Source organism: Berghia stephanieae, chromosome 1, assembly GCF_034508935.2.
Source record: "Berghia stephanieae isolate SIO BIC M18660-M18661 chromosome 1, UCSD_Bste_1.3, whole genome shotgun sequence".
NCBI classification, from domain to species: Eukaryota; Metazoa; Mollusca; class Gastropoda; order Nudibranchia; family Aeolidiidae; genus Berghia; species Berghia stephanieae.
Window position 1 is genome coordinate 32,844,401 of NC_088360.1, and position 20,199 is coordinate 32,864,599.

Consider the following 20,199-nt stretch of genomic DNA (forward strand, 5'->3'; position numbering starts at 1 on the left):
GATAATTTTGGACAAGAACAACAAAATAAAAACACATTGAAAAAGATTAGCGAAGACCTAAAACTCTTCCATCAGTTTTTGGACCAGGTAGGTGAGGCCAGGAAAATTGATAAAATTCCATCCGAGGAACTCAACATGAATTTGACCCGCTTTATTCGAGTTGTCAGAAAAGTGAAAGGTGAAGAATATGAACCCCAAATTCTGAGAGCTATATTTTCAGTCTACTGTCAGTGCCAGTGTCAATTTTCCAAACCAAGCGGAGCCATTAAATGTTTGAAGTGAAGTGAAGCAGTCAACCAACGCAATGGTGACACCAACATGAGAACCCAAGACTGAAAAATTGAATTCAGTTGACCAACAAATCGAAATGAAAGTGTTATTGATACCGTGCGCTTGGATAAGAAACGCACAACATTGTCATCCGGAAATATAACTTACCAACACACAAACCTATGTATATCCTTGAACGTTTATAGATAGTATGCAGATGACGTCACTCAGGCCTTTGTTATTGTTTTTGCCATCCGCGTTTGTGAGTTGTTCTCACTCAACTGTATTAACCAGACTATAAAAGTTCATGGTTACACAGAGTTTGTGTGTTGGTCCGTTATGCTTCCGGATGGCAATGTTGTGAACTCCTTGGCCAAGCGCATTCTATCTATAGACTGGTTAATACAATTTAGTGAGAATTACTCATAAACATAAATGGCAAAAAAAAAATAACAAAGACTAGAGTGACATGAACTTCGTTCTATCTATAGATAGTTCGAAGGTAACGTCACTCTGGTCTTTGTTATTGTTTTTTGCCTTCCGCGTTTATGAGTAATGCTCACTGAACTGTATTAACCCGTCTATAAACGTTCATGGATACACACAGTTTTGTGTGTTGGTCCGTTATACTTCCGGATGACAATGTTATGAGCTTCTTAGCCAAGCGCATACTATCTATAGACAGAATGAAGTTGACGCCACTCAGGTTTTTGTTATTATTTTTGAGTTTGTGAGTAATACTCACTAAACGGTATTAACCAGACTATAAACGTTCAAGTTTACACATAGTTTTGTGTGTTGGTCCTTTATATTTCCGGATGGAAAGCGTATGATATTTATAAAATAGATTATATATATTATGATTCTTGTCCATTCATTTTGATTTCATACCACTCGTTATCATCAAAATTTCAATTGATACTCGTTGAATCTCGCATCAATTGAAATGTTGAAAATAACTCGTGGCATAAAAACAACATAAATAGACAGTAATTGAATATCTGCCATTTATTGTTTTGTTATTTTCTTAATGTTTGATTGATTCTTTTTTCTTATTGTTTTTGTTATTCCTTTAATTGTAGGTATTTGTTTTATTTTGTTCTTGTTTTGTCATTTTGATTTGATTATATATTTTTTAAATTTTATTTTGTTTGTTTTCCGCTCTTTAGTGTGTTATTTTTAACATTTTGGGGTTTGTTTAATTTTTTAAAAATTATTTCATTTATTTTCTTATAATGTAAAATTCCTTTTCTTTCTTTGTTTTCGTTTAAAAAATAATTGAATGAAAAATAAACTAATCTTTTGGGGGAGATAGACATTTTATAGTTTAGTTATCCAGGCTTTTTAACGATTTTATGCACATCATAACCTGTATACCGATACAGTGTACCTGATCTGAATAAAACTGCAGGTATGACATTTTTATATAACACTATGAAAATTGGATAATAATAATAATAATAATAATAATAATAATAATAATAATAATAATAATAATAATAATAAATCATCAATGCAAGTAAAATCGGGCTATCATGGCTTTGATGTTTTATATACGACATTCATTCACTCTCATGCATAGTATGATACGAACTCTAATAAACTTATAAAAATTAACATGATGTGGCATGGACATATTTAACTTATCCCTGTTGAAGATGAGGACGTTGAGATGGTTTGAGTTGGTCTTTTTTTCTACTGCAGTGATAGACGGAACGAAGATGACGTCACTATTTCTTTGTTATAATTTTTAGACAGCATGTTAGTGATTATTACTCACTAAATTACAGATGGGCGTTTTTCAAATTTTTGTCCAATGAGGAGGGGGAATTTTGTTTCGGAGTTTCAATCAAATTGGATCAAATCTTGTGACCACTTAAGTTGATTATTCCTCAATCATTTCCTATAATATTGGAGCTTAATCTTCTCCTTGCTTCATATGCTGGCAGGTTAAAGTTCGAATCCCATTACATTGACTCACTCCTGTAACGCTAATTCAAAGCTGCATAGTTCGCATTTTAAAATTATGATGCAGACAGATTTCTCCTAGGCATTCTTCATCATATAATCGTTATCTACAATAAATGGTTTAATGACGGATATGTGCCTATTTTTTTAGTTTTTAGAGAGATTTATTGCAAAATCCTGACAATTTTGGCAAATTAAATATTTTAATTTCTCATAATTTTTTAAAGAGATAATTCTTAATATACATTAGAGGCTATTTGAGAGAGATTAGTAAAGACATACATTGAGGAAATTGTAAAAACAAGATGGGACTGTCCAAATGGACATAAATAGCATTTTTGTAGGTCGTTACAGGAGTGAGTTGACCGTTACAGGAGTGAGGCGTATTGTTACAGAAGTGAGTTACTAAATAAAGACGGTCTATAGATAGAACGAAGATGACGTCACTCAAGCCTTTGTTATTGTATTTTGCCATCCGCGTTTGTGAGTGATTCTCACTAAACTGTATCAACCACACTATAAAAGTTCATGGTTACACACAGTTTTGTGTGTTGGTCCGTTATACTTCCGGATGGCAACGTTAGGAGTTTCTTAGCCAAGCGCATACTATCTATAACACTTGGCACACATATCATTTGAGTTGTATTCACTGCTCATAAGAATCACAAAAGTGAACTGTAAAGGTGCCCCAACATATCTAAATCGATAATAGAGAAGACAGAATTTTTTTAAGTTTTCAGTTGATCGTCAAAATTGTAATTAGATTTGGCCTCGTAGCCTTTGCTTTTAGTACAGAAAACGTTTTCTCTCACAAACGAGAGTCACCACAAACTGTGTTGTTACAGTAATTGTTGTAAATGCCAAAAGTTACCAATTTGTTAAAGTCTACTGTATTTTTTTAGAGTTAAAAGAGGCGATTTTTACGCCACGGGAGGACTTTTGATAGGCACTTACATTGTGTATCATTATCAAAGGCTGACAAAGTTCTTATTTATTTGTCACAAGGCATTTTTATTGTTAGAACTCAACCAGAATAGAAACAAATATGCGCTAGATAAATCTAATACCACGAAAACATGGAATAACACTGACCCCAAACGAATCAGGATTTCCAACCAGATTTTATTAATCTCTCTCTCTCTCTCACACACACACACACACACACACACTTTCTCTCTCTCTCTCTCTCTCTCTCTCTCTCTCTCTCTCTCTCTCTCTCCCTCTCTCTCTTTCTGTTTCTTTTTTTTTCTTTCTTTCTCTCTCTCCCTCTCTCTCTCTCTCTCTTTCTCCCTGTCTCTCTCCCTCTCTATCTATCTCTCTCTCTTCCTCTTTCTTTCTTTATCGCTCTCACTCTTTCTCTTTGTCTTTCTCTCTCTGTCACTCTCTCTCTCTCTCTCTCTCTCTCTCTCTCTCTCTTTTCCTCTTTCTTTCTTTATCGCTCTCACTCTTTCTCTTTCTCTCTCTGTTTCTTTTTTTCTTTCTCTCACCCTATCTCTTTCTCTCTCTCTCTCTCTCTCTCTCTCTCTCTCTCTCTCTCTCTTTCTCTCTATCGCTCTTTCTCTCTCTCCCCCCCCTCTCTCTCTCTCTCTCTCTCACCCTGTCTCTCCTGCTCTTTCTATGATATTACATCCATTTTTCTCCCCTCATCTCTCTCTCTCTCTCTCTCTCTTTATTTCTCTCTCTCTCTCTCTCACTCTCTCTCTCTTACTCTTATATATTTATTTGATATTCTACTGTTTCCCTTCCTTATACGCACTTAATATTCCCTAAAACCATTTTTATCAATCGACCAAAACAAAACAAAAGTATTTTGCTACGGAAACTGCAACTGCAACAGCTTATTCAACAAAATTAACTTTTACTTATTAAAATAGAATAAAAGGCACAACATGATTGGGTTGCCAAAACTTAGATTTAATTCTTCAATAGCCGGTTAAAGTTTGAGATTGAGCAGGTGTTTAATTGATCATTTTTTCTCATCTTATTTACATGAATGGTGTCTCTTCCTCCATGCCTTCTTTAGTATCCGGTGGTTTATGCATGAAGATAAAGATGAGTTAACAACAGAACCAACTCTCTAACTTGTTGAGATATCTTCTCTTCCCACTTAAATGTTCACTCTATATTGCAAAGGGTTTAAAAATACAATATTGATAAAGTAGGAAAGAAACTAAAGACGTAATTTACTTTAAAACATTTTAAAGTCTCCATTTCATCTCACTCCTGTAACAGTGGACTCACTCCTGTAACACAGCTCGCCAAATTTCTCAATTTTTGGCATATATGCTTTTCTAACTAAATTCTTTAATCACATGCCTTATTGCAATAAAAATATACCATATAATCCGAAAGCGAAATATTTAATATAATGGGACAGGCATTTGACAAAAAATTGAAAAACGCCCATATAGATAGAATGAAGTTAACGTCACTCGGATCTTCGTAATTGTTTTTTTGTCATCCACGTTTATGAGTAATTCTCACTCAAGTGTATTATCCAGATTATAAAAGTTCATGGTTACACAGATTTCTGTGTGTTGGTCTGTTATGCTTCCGGATGGCAATGCTGTGAGCTTCTTAGCCCAGCGCATACTATCTATAGATAGAACGAAGATGACCTCACTCTGGTCTTTGTTATTGTTTTTTTTTTTTTGCCATCCACGTTTGTGAGTAATTCTCACTAAACTGCATTAACCAGACTATAAAATTTCATGGTTACACACAGTTTTGTGTGTTGGTTCGTGATATTTCCGGATGGCAATGTTGTGAGCTTCTTAGTCAAGCGCATACTATCTATATTAGACTATTAACGTAAAACGTTACACACAGTTTTGTGTGTTGGTATGTTTATTTTGACTGGTGAGTATTTTACCCAAACCCATAGCATCAATAAAGTAGAGACAAAAATAGGAAAGAAAAACCTCGTCATTATACTCGTGACTTAGATCGTAGCGACCGTTAACTAATAGCCGAGCACTGGATCCACCAGGACTTATATGTTGATGTCATTTTTAGCTTGTGTAGCGCCTAGTGAGTTGTCGTTCGTATCTAGTGCTCAAGGAAACAAATAATCCCATTGATTGAAATATGGAATACAATTCACAATTTTTTTTCTTTTGTGGCCAAAGACTTGTCTTTTGACGTAATATTTTGGTCAGTGTCAGGCTCTAATTGTTCGAAAATGCAAATTTTAATTTATGCTATGTGTTTAGGTAAAATACTCACAACATCCGCAAGTCAGATATACCGTACCAACACACAAAACTACGTGTAACCTTGAATGTTTATAATCTGTTGATAGAAGTTAGTGAGAACCAATCATTAAATTGACTGTCTAAAAATAATAACAAAGAGCTGTGCGACGTCAATTTCGTTCCTTCTATATATTGAATCTCTTGGAGATTGGTTTACAGCTAAATAAATAAGTTTGATAACTCCGTCTAAAACAAGAAACATTAAGCTTCCTTTTCTTCCTTAAAATATAAATCTTAACCTCATATATTTAATTTGAGACAATATTCAAATTTTCGCATCTAAAACATCTTGACATTATCACCCTTTTGAGGCATTTGGTCACAAACAAAGTGTACATCATGGGAACATCATGAGAAACATTCTTTAATGGACAATATATTACGTCATTTTCATTAGATTTCCATTACAACAATGAGCTCACGATGAATTGGGTTATCAAACCTGGAAATAAGTGCACATCGGTCACAACCATAAAATTTAAAGCTTCTGTGATATTTTATAATATATTTTTCAGTTATTTTCTATTGCGCTTTCATTTCAAATCATTTCTAAAGGTCCTGGCTTGCCTCATCTTTGGTGCCATGGACCAAGGGACATCTGGTGTAGGAATATTGAGTGTGAATAACGCAACTGATACAGCGACGGACAATAGTGGGACAAGTTAACATGACAAGTGCTTCTATGATATGGTATATTAAAGAGATTTTATGTTCATTTAGACCCTGGATTTGGAGCAGCAACTATGTCATTTGTCGATCTTCACTAATAAAGTGACGTTAAAATGTTTAAATAATTTTTTAAAAAATAAATATTAAGCTTATGTTGCTTTATTCGTGGCCTGCCGCTATGTAAGTCACATTTGATGTGGGATTTTTTATTTTAATGTTTGGTTTACGATCCTTATCATGAAGAAAACTAAATCATAGAGTTCGTTGACTAAAATATTGTGCTATTTTACTAATTATTGTTCGTGGTGGATCTTGATAGAGCGTAATTAAATCAAAACTTGCCTTCTTATTATAATTATATGTACTAATATGAGTAATATTACCCAAAGAAATTGGTTTTGAAAATATTGGCAATGTTAATTACAGGAAGTTTCAAAACCCAATTTCAAAATAAAAATTGAGCTCAGACAAATGTCTTCGTCCTCGTCCCCTCGTGTTTGTGGTTTATGATGCAGCGAAGGTTCACAGCGCAAACACCAACCCTTGTAAAGAATAAAGACTTTTAATCGTGCCAACTATCGAGTAATATCCATGGTGTAATGCTAGCACCTCTGATCGATTATTATGAGGTCTGAGGTTCGATCTCTAGTAGAAGCAAACTTATTTGTTGGGATGGTTTTCTGTTCTTGGACGTTTTTCTCTGCTTTGTCTGGCACTGTTCCATACATACATTAATCAGACCTTTATCTTTCACCACCGCCTGCTTTCTAATTTGTCACCTTGTTTTTCACTCCGCTACTCTATCACACTTGCTTAAACAATTTTCTTTCCTTTATATACACACCCAATTGATGCACTCCTCTTGTATTTTCCTTAATGAGTTGATTTTTTAGGAATCACTACAATAAATGTTTACACCAGGTAATAATATGACATAAAAATGACGCATACACCTTCAAACACGTGAAAAGAATAAACAGGAGCAATATTGATACTTTAGTTTTGATATTATCAACAACAAACAAAAAGAAAAAAATGTTAAAATAAATAAATAAAAAAATAACAAATAAAAATAAAAAAAATAAAAATTTTAAATAATAATAATAATAATAATAAATAAATAAATAAAAAATTTAAAAAAAAGAAAAAAAAAATAAATAAATAAATAAATAAATAAAAAAAATAAATAAATTTTTTTAAAAAATTTTAATTTAAAAAATATTATATATATATATATTATATATATATATATATATATATATATATATATATATATATATATATATATATATGAGTGTTGGTGGGTACTTGTAGGTACGAAAGTGCTCGATAATGGTGGTTATATATATATAATATAAGATATAATCAAAATCAAATCAAATCCGTCGTGGAAAAGCATGATGCCAGAGCGGAAGTCCTTAGAAGTGCTTGATCAGCCCATCGAGTTGATGCTTCAATTTTGATTTTATCACACACACACACACACATACACACACACACACACACATATTTATATATATATATATATATATATATATATATATATATATATATATATATATATATATATATATATATATACATATATACAATATACTTATCTATTTCATATAATTTTTGTTGGTCAATTATTAACTTTACCTGTATTGATTGGAAATGCTATGTTTATGTATGTGTTTCATATTGACAATTATTGTCTAAAATAAACCTTTATTATGATATAACCCTAGTCAGTCCATTCCACGATGCGTCAAAGATTGAATTTGATTTCTACCTAGGAAGGCAAGGTGTAAGATGTCAAGATGACCGCTGTAGACTGTCACTGACATATCGATTGTCGTCGGATCAAACCTCTAAGTCTCGAATTTGGTGATCGGAGTTTTGATCCGCCGAATGGTGGAAGTCATGAAAACTTGTGTTGATACCATAGAGACTGTCATGATGAAAACGTGTGTTGATACCATAGAGATTGTCATGTTTACATGTACGTATATTAAAGGTTGAGTGAAAAGTAAACTATAAATCTAAAATTTACAACAAATTCCTACACTGCAAAACATCGAAAATGTTCTCTTTCTTATGGTTTTAGCTTTAACTTCACCAAAGTTTGTCCAATTCTTCCTTATATTATAAGGCCCAATTGGTGTGATGGATTATTATAATGTCATTAAAATTAAGATTTTTTAAAAACTGATGCATTATTATCATTACCTTATTATCATTACCTTATTATCATTATAATTAATATAACTATTCGTACAATCATGACCTTCATCAATATAATTGTCAATATTATAACCATTTTATTATTATCACCATCATCATTATTATCTTCCTTGTTATTGTCATCATTGTCATCATTATTATTATTGTTATTATTATTATTATTTATTATTATTATTATTATTATTATTATTATTATTATTATTATTATCATTATTATTATTATTGTTATTATTATGATCAACTTCATAATTGTTATTATATTATCAACATCATCATCATCATTATACATGCTATGAAGCAATTATGTTACCATTATCCCAAACATGTCTTGAGTGTATCGAATTACAAAAATTGTCTTAGAGTTGCTTATATCTTTGTAAAAAATGAGAAACATCAAAATCAGCCAATATTTTTCCTGCTTTTTCATTTTAGATTCACATATTTCCATTTGAACTGAATGAAACATGAATAACCTGGGCTTTCTAATAATTTTTTAAAGTTTCTACACTACTTGGGTTTAATATAAGCAAACATGTGAACATCTAGGACCTATAACTTTTACGCAAGGGTCTCTGAAGCTACCCCGACCCCCTAAAATTCGGAAATCAAGCAAAATTGGAAATTTTAGTAGTTGAGTGTAAATGGTATTTTTGTTTAGTGGATTATCTCGTGTAAGTATTAAGAATGATGAGCATACAATCATCACACAATGGTTTAGGAATTCAACGTAAAATTTCAGGTTAGTAGTGATTTATTAAACCAAACAGCATTCCTGTCAAGCAAGGGAAGGAAAATGCTGATCATGTTAAATACAGTCAGGTTGAAGTTGACACCTTGATTGTATCAATTAATAATGTTTTAAAATGCAATATCTGTCGCGTCTATGCAGGAGAGTGGCAAGTAGGAGTAGACAAATAGGAGTCAAGATAGTTTTCCCACAGACAGAGTTATCTGGTGCCACTTTTTTTTTCTCCTTTTTTAGTCGGGTTAAAGTTCTTGACAACTCGACATATAATTTAAAGAAATATGTAGTAGAAGTAGTGGTAGAGTATTGGCACGTTATATAGGGATAGGTAGGTTCAGAAGGTAAGTATTAATCGCCGTTAAAGCAGAAATACTTGAATATAAATTAACAGAATTGCGTCACACAAGTTAACACATACTTAGCCAAAAGAATAATAGTGCTTTTTTCATTCATTAAAGTTAGTCTATGGGTGGTTAATTTCATCCCGTATCGTAAACTATTCATTTTCATTTTGTTTTGTATCTCGTTGCACGTGACTGGTGGCGGCGTTAAGGTTTCTTCTGGTTATTTCGTGGAGGAGCCTTTTCCATTCCAGTTGTCTCAGTGGATCACTTGTTAGATTCAACTCTGGATCAGCTTGTAACCAAATAGACACTTATTAGGTTCCCAGATGAATGTTTGGGCGGTACTCCGATCTTTGACTAGTTGCAACACTTTTATATTCCTTATGAATGGTGATGTCGTGGGGGATTTCAAATAATACCCTTGACATCACCACTGATCTAAATTGTGTTAGTAATTTAATTAATGGGATACATGAAAGTTATTGGGATGGGGAAAGATAAGTAACAATAAGAGCATAATAATCAATAGATATAAATACTGAATAAAACTATCGCGTATTAGCGACAGCAGATTTGTAAATGTAATTCGGAAATGTAATTCATTCATTTAGAAGTTATACATACATATATTATACAATAATATATACATATATAAATATATGTATAAAGAGAGTGAATGAAATATTTTGTTAAAATAACATGAATGATCAATTACTGTTAATAATATGAGTTATCGATTTCTGTTATTTTAGGTTGTGTCCACTTACGGCCAGGCGAAACATAATTTTAATTATTACTCACTTCACATACTAGTTTTAAATGGCATCAATTAATAATAACACAATGTCCACTACATACCCCTGTTCACACAATGTTTCTCACTAAGTAGAATCTCGAGTTCCCACTAGAGGATGTGAGTAATAGGATGGATGAAATGGGAGAGAGCTAGAAAGCTGAGTCTTTTGTTTATATACAATTATCACTGGAGTTAGTGAATCACAGAAACCAATCATGTTCCAGGATTAGGCATTTCCAGGATTTTACTGATGGTTTTCTCGAGACCAAGCATATTTTGCGTACGTCATCTGGCTGGTGTCTTGTAATCTTGTGTAATCCTAATTATGTCTTTTATTATACCTGTTGACCACGGGCGGTCGATTCCACATGGCTCTCCCGCCTATCGACTGGGCGTTATTTAATGCAGTGTCAATCTCGTACCTATAGCAGATGGCCTTTTAATTATGCAAAGGGCAATAACAATAAAAATATGGGCGACGCTGTGAGAATGTGTATTGATTTATTAACGATCCTGGGGAAAGTTAAGAAGGAATGAAATAGATCACTACAATATCTGAATGAAAAAATGAATGTGAATGTAGATGATACCATGCAGTGGTTTTGCTGATCAATTACTGGGAAATTAAAATTGTTGGTATATTTTCAGCTCAGTCTAAAAAGACATTGGGGAACACGTCACAATAGTCCTCATCTTTTTTCAGCCAGCAAGGTCAGGGTGTGGCACAACATACTTTATAAAATAGTCAAGGGAAAATAAGCAGCATGATCATTTCGGAAAGTTTGGAGACATATTTTCACTATTTGGTAGTATTCACAAGCTCGAATTACTGAGGCAGAACTGATTCAATGTTAAACGATTGCATGTAAGATACCTCTATGTTGTTGTGTGATTAAAATAGTCACAATGTGGGGCCCGGCGATGCAGTGTCAAATCTTATCACACAATTTGTGACCTTGAATGCGATGATTGATGATCAACAAAAACGGACCCCACAACCTCCGAAAACAAAGATATTATAATATGAATGGATATTGGCAGAGACGATACTGTAAGAGTGCTTTCACAAAAAAAGACGCAAACTCGCTCAATTGGAGTCAATAGTCTGATGTCACGTTGCCTAGCAACGGTGGCCATCGTGGTTCTAAACAAAGAAAATCGGTACTTTGTATTCTTCATGCTGGATAGAACTTTTCATATGTCTTGTGATCAAAATGTGTAGAAGTCAAAACATGATCGGATTTATAATGTTTTTTTTCTCTGGATACGCTTTTATGCTCGTCTGAGAAATATTTCAAAAGGGCGCCATTGTTCCGATAGTTCCGATAGTTTAGAGCCAGTTACTAAGTTACCATGCCTCATTAGGAGGGAAGTGACGTTAGGACTGTTGAAGCGTATTCCATTGCATGAAATAAAATGGCTAGTGATACTGTTAAGTCATTTACGCGCCGATTAAAATGGAGATGGTAAAATAGTCAAAACGTTTAGGTCTAGCTAGCATTACATGTGCCAAAGAAAAACATAAGACAAAGGGGAGTAGTTCACCAGAAATCAGAAGCAGATCCCAGAGCAGTATATAAACATATACATATACACACACACTCACACACACACACACACACACACACACACATATATATATATATATATATTATATGTTATACACAGGTATATATATATATATATATATATATATATATATATATATATATATCTTTATATATATATATATATATATTATTATATATATATATATATATATATATATATATATATATATATATATATTCTTGTAGCTAGTCTGAAACCACCTGGAAGTCTCACACTGACACTAGGAATTCTTGAGCTTAGACCTTTTATAAAGCGCAATATCCACTAATCGTGCTCAAATTGCTTTACAAAGGGTCCCAACACCAACATGTAACATATAGAACGAGACGCGACACCTTATAGGCCATATTACAATTTTGTTTCGACCGAGACAACGCTGCCAACGGCCAGGTACTCATTTTACACCTGAGTACGATGAGAAAATGTGAGTAAAGAGCCTTTTCCAAGGATTGAACTATGTGCCGAGCGAAGCTCGAACCCAGGACCTTCCAACCCGAAAGCGAGTATCACACAACAAGACCACATAGCCGCAATTCAAAAGGGATACATCAAGAAGGATACAAAAGAAGCAATATCTTTTTTGCATTGTATAAAAAGCCAAACAACTACATAGTCGATAATGGAAAAATGATCTTCAAAGGAAAATATTATCGTCTTTGACACAAAAAATATATACATAATTTTTCCTCTCTGCAAAAGACCCCAGGAGGGCCTTAGCGAAACCAACTATCACCATTCCTAAAGAAAAGTAAAAGACGCATTCGCGCGGAGAGGAAAAACGATTTAGGGATATTATATAGCTAGGCCGTAAACACATGAAGACACTGTCTGTCACCAGGATCCAACATTACCCAACCTTTAGGGGGATAACAACAAGAAATGAAGTGAGTAGGAAAGTACCAGAAGACAATAGAGAATAAAAAAAATCGCGGCGGCAATGGGGGTTCGAACCCGCGACCCTACTGGTACGACAACTCCGCCTGGCCGGAGAGAGCGTGAGTCTACCATATGAGCTATCCACGATCCCAAAAAAGATCGTCTCTAACCCTAGTCATTTATTAGAGCCTCTCTTCCTGACTTCTTGAGGTTACGGGTTCAACACACACAAACTTTAGGGGGAATTTCACCCATCCAATATAACGGTGTTTTAAATGCCAAAACATCAAAAAGCATACATTTTATGTAAAATAAATAAATAAAATGAGAAAAGAATTCAGGGACTACTCAATGTCATTTCACTCCTTTCTTGTCTTTGTTAAAGGAAAAGAAGAATTATTTTTATTCATTATTTCCCTTTAACGAAGACAAAGAGGAAAATATTCTCATACAGATGTTAAATTTAAAACGGCTGTAATTCTTTTTTCCCATAGAAGGATTTTGGTGGATTTTTCATGGTCTTGTTTTATTATAATAATTATCAGCTTGGTACCAATTTCATCCGGGTCAAGCCCTAAATCTACTGGACAGAAGAAACAGTAGCAATTTATATTCATTTTATACTCATTGAGAGTAAGTATCTGGCGAATCATGAGAGATCAGATGCTTTGTTTAAAGATGTGACTATATTTTAACCAGTTAACTGCAACATTCTGGAAAGACACGAATTTTAAAAATTGGCCAAAGAACTCGTCCTTCACATATCGATCGATTTGAATGACCTTCACATTTGCAGAAAATCTCAAGATTGGGACCTCCCGGGGTCCCAGAATTGAATTTTGTTGTCAAGATGAGGGTCGTTTAAATCCATCGATATTAAAAGGGCGATTTTCATGACCACAATTTTTTTTTGTTTTTTTTTTTTTTTTGGTTTACGTTTTTAAGGGTTTTACGACGTTTGCAACACATTTAGGTCATATCAGCGCCAGTCAAAAGGAAGAGAATGGGATAGTAGAAAGTTCTATAACAATTAAAGCACTCAAGAATAAGCAAGACAAAAGGGAATTGGTTCAAATAGAGAACAGATGTAGATTCCAAGATCACACAATCAGTGTATTTAGTTTGAGAACACGAAATGTCTCATCCTGACACAAGCACAGGTCCATACTAAGAAGAACACTGACACAAGCACAGGTCCATACTAAGAGGAACACAAATGTGTACAAATTATATATATATATATTTTTTTTTAATGATTATACCATTCAGCCACATCATAAGACATCGCCGCCTGGGCATTCCATGAAGGAATATAGATAATTCATTAAACAAGATGTCTGGTGTCAACAGGAATCACCCATGTTGTCCGAGTGAGCAAATTGGGGGTTAATAATCTTGCTCAAGGAAAAAAAACGTTAAGTGCCTGAAGCGGAGCTCGAATCCGGACCTTCAGAGTCACAGTGCAATGCCTTAACCACTCGGCCACTTCGAACACAAATGTTTACAAATCATATGTTCATAAAAAAAAAAAAGAATACAATTCATAGCAGAGAGTTGATTTACTATAACTATACATTCGACTGTTTCCCTCCCAGCCAAGGGCTCTTGTCAGGGTCAGGACAAAACCAAGTAATCTCATTCCAAGACAAAGGCAGAAAGCAATTGGAAAACAGATACAGGGAGATAAAAGACACGGTAAGTACCTCCCTGCCCACCATGCGAGGTCAGGAACCCCACCCAGGCCAAAATTTAAAATACGTATTTTGGCAGAGTACTCTAGTTAGCTGGTTAGCATAAATAATGGTTACTATTAGCTATAATGTAATTTTATATATATATATATATATATATATATATATATATATATATATATATATAATATATATACACATATATAATATATATATATAATTAAATCGTCTTTCTCACTCTCTACTTAAAAATATCATTTTTAAAAGAGAGCACCCAAAATAAAAGAAAAATGAAACAAATACGTCATCACTATTAAAGATATTTTAATACAGCTAAAAAAAGATAATGGTAGATAGTGGGAAAATATTTATTCTTTACCATTATATGACAATATGAAAGCACATTCGCTTAATATCTCTCTCTCTCTCTCTCTCTCTCTCTCTCTCTCTCTCTCTCTCTCTCTCTCCCTCTCTCTCTCTCTCTCCCTCTGTGTGTGTATGTGTGTGTGTCTCACACACACACACATATATATACGCACACACACACACACACACACACACACATCAAATTCAAATAGGAGTCCGGGATGAAAACAGACAACAACCTACTTAGGCAATCGAGTAAATAAAACCAGTGCGATAATATGGTCTTAGGTTTAAATAACAGGGACAAATTATATTATTACCGTTAGTGTTTATTCCTAAGGCATTTTCAAGTATATCAAAACCTTTGCCCATCTAGCAGCGATTGGATTCCTGGGTCTTTTAGACCTGACAGAAAGTAGCCTACTAAGCGATAAACCAGCGTTTTATCCTATTGTTATTGTCTGTCTACCCCTAAAGAAAACGAGATCAACTCCGGCTCTTTCTGGTCACATGGCTCTTTCGGACAGATTATGTATTGGCCTAATCTAGAGTGTTTTTATATCATCATCCATCGTGCCTTGTGCTCTTGAGCACGTTGCCGGTCAGCTGTCTCCACGAATCACGATCCTCTGCGGTGCGCATGAAATCTGTGTTGCTTTTAAAATCACATTTGGCCATTCTTAGGTTATTTAAATAAGTCATCCTTTGTCCTCCTCTAGCCCTCTTTCCATCGATCATCCCAGATGTTTCCAACTTTTCTATTCCGTCTCTTCTCCACACATGTCCCAGAAACCGTAACTGCCTCTTTCTGATGGTATCGACAATATTTTTCCTTTTCTCACCTTCTCCAACACTTCCTCGCTCATATACCTGTCTGTCCATGATAGCCTCAACATTCTTCTATACATCCACATCTCAATTCACAACCGTATAAAATGGTACATATAACATAATATGTTTCTAAACATGCCCGATTTGATTTAGTTATTTGATTATAAACAAGTCATCAAGATATAAGTTTATTTGAATGACATCAATTCTAGAAATTTAAAATATAGATATGCAAAATAAATAATAGAAAATTATCGAATTGTTAAAACAAATACCAATTTACAACAGTTTATGTGCATGCTTTTTTTGTCATCAATTGAAAGCCTTAGGTCGACGTGTACTTATTTGCAGGTCTGGTAACCCAAATAGTTATGTTCTCATTATTGTAATGGGAATACATTCAAATCGACTCAAAATATTGTCCATTACAACCATTTTAAATCAGGCCCATCATTGCTTTCGGTTATCAGACCTGCAAATAATTTTTAAAATGTGGACAGTACTTTTGACCCTGCACGCAAGTTATTGTAACGTTTATAGTTTGATCTAGTGGACTGGAATTTGAGATAGGCAAGCGTCGTGTCAAAAGGGTAGCAAGAACATCTCTCTCTATATATCTCTCTCTCTCTCTTTCTCTCTCTCTCTCTTTCTCTCTCTCTCTCTCTCTCTCTCTCTCTCTCTCTCTCTCTCTCTCTTTTGTCACATTAATAAATATCCCCGACTCCATGACCTCATGGTTATGAAGGACTACTGCTTGATAACATTACATTATTATTAAGATATTGTTTAGCTTTTCATTGCATGACCTTGTTATCATCTATGCACATTTCGAGTAACTTCTTATAAAAAGTATAGAAAGTCATACAGGATGTGATCAACCTTCTCAAAATGGTATAATGTCGGGAGAATTCAAGTGCTGGTAATTTAATTTATAACTAAGAATATCAGCCTCGGGTTGAGTTATTACTTATGTTTAATAGGGGATATAAAAACATTGAATTAGAGTACTAAAAACCAAGATTTCATATCTTGACCAGCTTAAATTGAATTTATAACTAAAAATATCAGACTGGGATTGGGATAATACCTATGTTTAATTAGGGATATAAAAACATCGAATGTTAGAGTGCTAAAATCCAAGATTCCATATCTTGACCAGTTTAAATTAAATTCGACTTTAGAGCAACTAGTTCATCCCGACATATTACCGTTTGGAGACGATGGGTCACATATGCACATTGATCTCTATATTCATAGACAAGGCGAATATTTTTTGTCACAGTCAACTTAGAATCTACGTCAAACATTTTATTCCCACCTATGAATACAATATCGTATAAAGGTAATTATGTTGGGTTTTTAAAAAATAACTTATTCTGCACTTTTATCGAAACCAGGTAAAATTGACAGAAAACCATACAGGAATAATATGCACATTTATCTAATATCAACATAACATAACGTGGCATATGGCAAAATAGGATAAAATCCCTTGAACGCCCTTAATATTAAAAGCAATGCTATAGATCTATTGATTAAAGATTACAATAATAATACACGTGGAAAATATAGTACGAGTATTTCAACTTAAATGTACTCATGTGTATTCATACACAAGGCACACATCAAAGTGTCAGTCTAATTACCGTGGAATGGGGTGACTAAGCTAGTTGTGGGGGGGGGGGGGAGAGGGGGGGGGGACCAAGACCAGCACCAAATTCTGCCCCCCAGATTAAAAATTACGTAGTGTCTTTATGCACCTCCGTTGACGGTGTATCTTAACGGATCGTTTTTATACACCTCCGTCACACATGCGCATCCCACCCAATTTCATCATCGATATTGTGTTTCTGTATTTGGACATGGCGAAAGGTATATTGTGACATCTGTAGGATGTTTTTGTTAATAAATTTATATGAAAATTATAATAATTTAAAAAATCGAAATATAAAACCAGAAAATAGAAGTTGCATGTAAATAATGTTTTAGAAAGACCTTATTAAATGTGATGAACAGTCAGGTGGCTCCGTAGCGCAGTGGACAAGCTGTCAGACTCTAACCTTGAAAGTACGGCGTTCATTTCTCATTGTAGACATTAATAAAAAAAATTTACTTTGTTTTTGTTTGCTTTTTTTTCTTTCTTTTTTTTTCAAAAACTTTTTATCATGTTTTTATAAAAAGTCGATATTAATTTTCTAAATTATTTATTTATTTGAGACCAGTATTTGTGCCATGTTTCTTTTTACTTTAGATTTTTTAAATTATTGTTATTATTCTTTCATTTATTATCATTGTATAAACGTATATCGGTAATCAATAAGCAGCGTGCTAAACTACAATCTAAAACTATTTAAACCTCATGGACGTTTGCAGCAACATTTTCATTAATTTACCATCATCGCCAACGGAGGTGCATAAAAACGGTGCGTTTTTGTACAACTCCAAAGGAGGTGCATAAAAACGCCACCTAAAAATTATTAAACAAATAATGTGATAAAATGAACATCATTTGATATTTTCATCCTTTCCCGCACTTTAGAAAAAGAGCATCGGACAGTTTATATCAATGTCAAGATATATCAAGACACAAGTGAGTGTTATGTATTTATTTATTTAATAATCCAACTATTTGTCGATTTTTTTCTATCTATTTATTTATTTATTTATTTATCCACCTATATATCTATTCGTTTTTCTATTTATTTATATATTTTATTCACACACAAACACACACATACACACACATACATGTATATATATATATATATATATATATATATATATATATATATAATATACAATATACTTATCTATTTCATGTAATTTTTGTTGGTCAATTATTAACTTTACCTGTATTGATTGGAAAAGCTATGTTTATGTATGTGTTTCATACTGACAATTATTGTCTAAAATAAAACCTTTATTATGATATAACCCTAGTTAGCCCATTCCACGATGGGTCAAAGATTGAATTTGATTTCTACCTACGAATGCAATGTGTAAGATGTCAAGATGACCGCTGTAGATGGTCACTGACATATCGATTGCCGTCGGATCAAACCTCTGAAGTCTCTATTTTCAGGATCGGAGTTTTGATCCGCCGAATGGTGGAAGTCATGAAAACTTGTGTTGATACCATAGAGACTGTCATGATGAAAACGTGTGTTGATACCATAGAGACTGTCATGATAAAAACGTGTGTTGATACCATAGAGACAGTCATGATGAAAACTTGTGCTGATACCATAGAGACTGTCATGATGAAAACGTGTGTTGATGCCATAGAGACTGTCATGATGAAAACGTGTGTTGATGCCATAGAGACTGTCATGATAAAAACTTGTGTTGATACCATAGAGACTGTCATGATAAAAACGTGTGTTGATACCATAGAGACTGTCATGATGAAAACTTGTGCTGATACCATAGAGACTGCCATTATGAAAACGTGTGTTGATGCCATAGAGACTGCCATTATGAAAACGTGTGTTGATACCATAGAGACTGTCATGATGAAAACGTGTGTTGATGCCATAGAGACTGTCATGATGAAAACGTGTGTTGATACCATAGAGATTGTCATGTTTACATGTACGTATATTTAAGGTTGAGTGAAAAGTAAACTATAAATCTAAAATTTACATCAAATTCTTACACTGCAAAACATCGAAAATGTTCTCTTTCTTATAGTTTTAGTTTTAATTTCACCAAAGTTTGTCCGATTCTTCCTTATATTATAAGGCCCAATTGGTGTGATGGATTATTATAATGTCTTTAAAATTAAGATGTTTTTAAACGGATGCATTATTATCATTACCTTATTATCATTACCTTATTATCATTATAATTAATATATCTTTTCGTATAATCATGATCTTCATCAATATAATTGTCAATATTATAACCATTTTATTATTATCACCATCACCATTATTATATTCCTTGTTATTGTCATCATTGTCATCATTATTATTATCATTATTATTATTATTATTATTATTATTATTATATATTATTATTATTATTATTATTATTATTATTATTATTATTATTATTATTTATTATCATTATTATTATTATTATTATTATTATTATTATTATTATTATTATTATTATTATTATTATTATTATTATTATTATTATTATTATTATTATTATTATTATTATGATCAACTTCATAATTGTTATTATATTATCAACATCATCATCATTATACATGCTATGAAGCAATTATGTTACAATTATCCCAAACAAGTCTTGAGTGTAAGTTAGCTGTCCTCGGACCAACGTACGATGTACACAATGATGATACTGTTCCACACTGTACCGGCTTAGGCTGCTGGTCGAGTGCATTCGTTTTCGTCTCGGGTCCATGTTGCCTCCAATCACCCATCAGCATTAGAATGTGAGAAGAACGATCGCGATACATGCTTTGATTCGCTTTTAGTTCGTGAACAACCAATGTGTCATTGTTATGCTTTAAAGCAAAATACTCACAACACCTGCCCGCCAGATGAAGCATACTAACACAAAACTATGTGTAATTTTAAAC

General features: G+C 33.3%; 1 protein-coding gene across 1 annotated transcript in view; it reads right to left on the reverse strand.

Moving 5' to 3' along the window:
- Nucleotides 1–19,721: 19,721 nt before the first annotated feature.
- LOC144972185 (uncharacterized) overlaps nt 19,722–20,199 on the reverse strand; it is an 11,491-nt gene continuing 11,013 nt past the window's right edge. Inside the window, exon 4 of the mRNA XM_078913214.1 lies at nt 19,722–20,199. This exon is cut by the window's right edge and continues 706 nt beyond it. The gene's annotated coding sequence lies outside the window, so the exon portion shown is untranslated.